Raw genomic sequence first — 6,000 nt, forward strand, 5'->3', positions numbered from 1 at the left:
GCCACACATAATGCTCATACTTTACAGCTACGACAAACCAGATATGCTCTGGATCTTTTAGAAAGTTTCAACATGACTGGTTGCAATCCAACCACCACTCCCAGTGCTCCTAATTCCCGGCTTTCATTACATGATGGTTATCTTCTTTCAGATGCTACCGAGTATCATAGCATGGTTGGTGGATTACAATATCTTACACTAACCAGGCCAGACATCGCATTTTCAGTCAATCAAGTTTGCCAATTCATGCACCAACCTCGCACTTCTCATCTGCAGGCTGCTAAACGCATCCTAAGGTTCATTAAAGGCACAATACAGGAGGGGTTATCTTTCTACCCTTCAAACACTTTTGACATCCGCGCTTACCCTGATTCTGATTGGGCAGGGGACCCCAATGATCGTAGGTCTATGATAGGTGCTTGCATATAAATTGGTCCAAATCTCGTCTCTTGGACTGCCAAGAAACAATCAACTATTTCACGGTCAAGCAGTGAAGCTGAATATCGTGCACTGGCAACTACTACTACAGAACTTCGGTGGTTTTCCTATTTGTTTCGTGAGCTGAATATGTTTCTTCATCCTCCCTCTCTCTTTTGTGACAATCTATCAACATTACATATGGCACGTAATCCAGTCTTCCATGCTTGCACCCTCCATATTGAGATCAACTATCATTTCATACGGGAATTGGTTACTCGTGGTTTTTTTTATCTCTACACTACTTTTCAACAGATGATCAGTTAGCGGATTTGTTCACAAAGGTTCTGCCTAAAGTCAGATTCAATTCCTTATCAGTCAAGTTGCGTCTTCCATACGGACGTCTTACTTGAGGGGGGGGGGGGGGGGGGTAAATGTAAATATATTTGGAAAATATTGTGTTGTGCATTATATTCCTTGGAATGATTTGCCATTGTCAATTATCAATTTAGGCCTGTAATTAAGGCATAAGTTTAGTCTTGTAAATGTGTATTTCCTTTTTTACCCTTGTATCTCTTTTATATACATATTCATAATAAAGAGACGGGAAGACATGTTGGGTTTTTTTCAATCTTCTTCCCTAATTTCTTCCCTGTTCTAGTTTGTGTTGTTTGTTGTCTTTCTACACAGTCTTTCATCATCACAAAGAAAACAAGAGTGACAATAATATAAAAATGGCTATTGATTTTGTCTTCTCAAGGTATGAAAAAACAAATCGCAGGTCCTATATTGTTGAGGTTATGCATTCTCTGGGTTGTGTTGTTTTAGTTTTTGTTTAATATTGGTAGTGTTGGTATTTTGTTAATTTTACTCTAAATGTTATGAATTAGTTGATATTTGTTGTTTGAGTTGTAATGTCTTTTTTTGTTGGTTTGATAATGGTAGTTGTAGTTTGCATGAAATGGTTGTTGTTTCTGTAATTGTAGTTTGCATGAAATGATTGTTGTTTTTGTAACTGTAGTTTGCATAAAATGGTAATATACTTTTGTTGTAATTGTAGTTTGCATGAAATGGTTGTTGATAATTTGCATGAAATGGTAATTGCATTATCATTGTAATTGTAGTTTACTAGAAATGGTAATGTACTTTCATTGTAATTGTAGTTCGCATTAAATGCCGTGATTTTTTTTTGAAAAATCAATACATATAAATTTATACAAATGTTCATAAAAATTAATCAATTGCAAATACTTACAAGAAAAAAAAACAAAAAAAAATACTTAAAAATTCGCCGAATCCGTAGGCCAATTTTAGGGAACCATAGAGAGCATATACATAATATTTGGGCACATATTTATTAGTTTGATGAGTTAGTGTGATGTGACGTGACAAGTCAAGTAAGCCAAGGAGGCCATGTGTGATACTCTAACTTCATTTGGAAGACGTTGGCCAAAAAAATTAGACATACAAGTTTTTGAAACTACAAAGACCAAAGGTATAAAAGTTTAGATAGTTGTTGGAATCCTAAGTCGTGGATACCAAAAATCTTGGAGAGCAAGCAACCTAGTATTTGACAAGTCGGTCCTTGCTAGTTTCCTAATTTAAGTTGTACAAGTCGGTTAAATTTATCTATATAAACAATCTAGCCCTGGTAAAATATATTGAAAGCACAAAGGTTTTGAGTTATTTTCCTATTAATCAAAGAGCTTGTTTGATTATCTGTGTTTTTGCAATTCATATATTTAATCTTTAATTGGTATCAGAGCCAAGAACAGAGGGCTTTGAGATCGAATTACTAACCTGTTGACAAGGCGGTCAACATGTTTGAAGGAGAAGGGGGAGGAGGAGCTGCTCCGGTGAGAATCAAGGAAATAGGAATGACTTCCATGCAATTTCCGATGCTCACACCCACCAATTACATTGTATGGGATATGAGGATGAAGGTGGTTCTATGAATCCAAAAATTATGGGATGTGATTGATCCAGGAACAAAGGAGAATAAAGAAAAGGATTTCTTGGCAATGGGGCAGTTGTAACAGGCAATCCCGGAGACTTTGATCATGCAAATCAGAGATGTGGGGTCCTCAAAGACGATGTGGGATGCAATCAAAGCCATACATGTGGGTGTTGACTGTGTCAAGGAGGCTAGGTAACAAACCCTGATGATAGAATTCGATCGATTGAAGATGTCTGACTCATAATCGATTGACAATTTTGCGGGCAATTTGTCTGGATTAGCCTCAAAATCAGCAACTCTAGGAGAAGTAACTGATGAGACTAAGTTTGTGAAAAAGTTTCTAAAATCATTACCTAGAACGAAGTTTATTCATATAGTGGCTTCGTTTGAACAAGTTTTATAGCTAAAACTGTGGGCTTCGAGGATGTGGTTGGAAGGCTCAAGGCGTATGAGGATCGAATCAAGGAGGAAGCCATCGATGAGAATGATCAATCGAAGGTGTTGTTTGTGAAGAATTTGACTGGTTCTCTGGGTGGAAAGAAAAGGAAAGGGGACGATGAAAGGGTTTAATGGGGCAAGCGGGTCCAAACAAACGAATCAGACCTTACGTGGTGGTAAGTCCAATTCGCAAAAGCCCACTGATGACCAGTCCAATTCGAATTCTAACCCAAATAATAATAAAACCAAGAAGGATCAATCCAAAGTTATTTGTTGTCGGTGAGATAAACCGAGCTACTTCACATCTCAATGTCCAGACCGAATCCAAAAATTACAAGAAAGTAATTTTATTGAGAGTGACGACAATTATGAGACCGTATTTTTACACGAGACCGTGTTTTTAAATGAAGAAAAAGTGATACAGTCTCGATACGACTCACAAGATAGCAATGTGTGGTATTTTTATAACGGGGCAAGTAATCATATGACATCAAACCGGTCATTTTTCTCCGAACTTGATGAAGGCATAACCGAGAGGGTTAAATTTGGGGATAATTCGTGTGTAAAAATCAAAGGAAAATGTGATATACTTTTCCAAGAGAAGAAGGTTCAACAAAGGATGATCATGGAGATTTACTACATACCAGATCTTAAGAACAACATAATTAGTCTCGGTCAGGAAATAGAAGTCGAGTGTGACATCTGGATGAAAGAAAACTACATCACCATGCACGATGCTGACAACTGTTTACTCATAAAGGTGCAAAGAACTCCAAACTGCCTTTATAAAATAAAATTACAAACAGGAGTACCTATATGCCTTCGTCCGAAACTAAGTGAAGATACATGGCAATGACATGCGAGACTTGGACATATAAATTTCGAGTCAATGAAAAGACGTATAAAAATGGTCTAGTCAAAGGATTACCCCAATTTGATCATGAGAATCAAGTATGTGAATCTTGCTTGGTGGGCAAGCAAACAGAAAGTCATTCCCGACTATGACGACATACAAAGAAAAACAACCATTGGAACTAGTTCATGGTATGTCTTTACACTAGTTGATGACTTTTCACGATTTATGTGGAATTATCTCATAAAAGAAAAGAGTGAGGCGTTTACACACTTCAAAAAATTCAATGCTTTGACGGAGAATGAAACTAGAAAGCCTTTGCAAGTGTTTAGAAGTTATCGAGGATGTGAGTTTACTTTTCTTAAGTTTAATTCTTTTTGTGATCAAAACGGAGTCATACACCACCTTACCGTCCCATATTCACCGTAGCAAAATGAAATTATGGAACGAAGAAACCGAACACTTAGGGACATGCCACAAAGCATAATGAAGGCAATGCATGTTCCAAACTACTTATGGGGAGAAGCGGTAAATCACTCTACAAATCTAATTAATCGCATTTACACACGAGTCCTTGGTGATACAACTCCATACAAAAAGTTGTATAGAAGAAAACCGAATTTAGAAAATGTTCATATATTTGGGTAACTAGAACATGCAAAAGTTGAACCGGTAAATCTCAAGAAGTTTGATGCAAGATCAAGACCACTAGTACATCTTGGTTCTGAACCGGGTACGAAAGCCTATCGGCTATTTAACTCGAAAAACACAAAAAATAATCGTGAGTCGAGACGTTATTTTTGATGAAACCAAACGGTGAGATTGGGTAAAAGAAGCAATAACTGACAATGAAGAACCGGTCACATTCATAGTACCATGGGACTACCCGGAAGACGAGGCGAACAACAAATCAACAATCATGGAAACGATGTCAACAATTATTTAATTGAACTGATTAAATCGGGTCACAAGTTTGAAGACTGAACGGAAGTACAAGATAATGAACAACCAAGTCCGGTCAACAATAATGTTACACAAGGAGTTGCAAACCAAAGGCCTTCGAGACTAAGAGTACCTCTAAAATGATTTCAAGATTATCAGCTTGATCTGGATAATCTCGAAGAACTTCTCCTAACAACCAATGACGAGCCAATATCGGCTGAAGAGGCGAAGAAATAACCGGAGTGGGTCAAAGCCATGTATGCGGAAATCAATTCGATAAACCAGAATAATACTTGGACTCTCGTGAACAAGCTTATAGGGGTGAAGCCAATCGGACTCAAATAGGTGTTCAAATTGAAGAAAAATGTAGATGGCACCATTTATAAATACAAGGCAAGGTTGGTTGCTAAAGGTTACGTGCAACAACCTAATATTGATTTTCAAGAAGTATTTGCTCCGGTAGCTCGAATCGAAACTATCTGTTTTCCCATAGCCATAGCCACTACTAATGGGTTGGAGCTACATCACTTAGATGTTAAAACGAAGTTGTTGCATGGAAAATTAAAAGAAACCGTTTACATGTCACAACCGGAAGGCTATATAAAGAAAGGAAATGAACATAAAGTGTATCGCCATACAAAAGCACTATATAGTCTAAGACAAGCACCTCGAGCATGGAACACGAAGCTTGACGGGATTTTGAAGAGTATGAAATTTTAAAAGTACATGAAAGAACTATCGGTGTACCGGAAAAATTAAGGAGCTAACTTGTTCATTTCAACAATTTATGTTGACGACTTATTTGTCACAGGTACAAGTTTGAGCATGATTAAAAGATTCAAGATGGAGATGTCAAAGAATTTCGAGATGTCAGATCATGGATATTTAACTTACTACCTTGACATTGAAGTTAAATAAGAAGAATCGGGGATTACTATAAACCAAGAAACGTATGCTCAACGTATTCTAAAAGAAGTCGATTTACATGATTGCAATCCGAAGATAAACCCGAAATCGACCCGACACAATATCGAAAAATGGTAGGATGCCTTAGATATCTCTTGCAAACAAGACCCAATATTGTATACACAATTGGAGTTGTTAGCCGATACATGCAAAGTGCAAGAGAATCACATGGTGGTGTAAATAAACATATCCAAAGGTACTTAGGGCATCTCCAACCCACCCCCAAACTCCATTTCTTCCCCCATTCTTCTCCAACCCTACCCCATTTTCACCTCCATTTTTCGAGATATGAATAGTATTCCCCCATATATGGGGGAATACTATTCATATCTCCAAAAATGGAGGTGAAGTTTGGTTGTCAATTTTAGTCTCTCTCATTTTTATTTTGTACATTTCTAGTTTATTTTATCTACTAATTATAATTTAA

This window comes from Lactuca sativa, chromosome 6, assembly GCF_002870075.4.
Source record: "Lactuca sativa cultivar Salinas chromosome 6, Lsat_Salinas_v11, whole genome shotgun sequence".
NCBI lineage: Eukaryota > Viridiplantae > Streptophyta > Magnoliopsida > Asterales > Asteraceae > Lactuca > Lactuca sativa.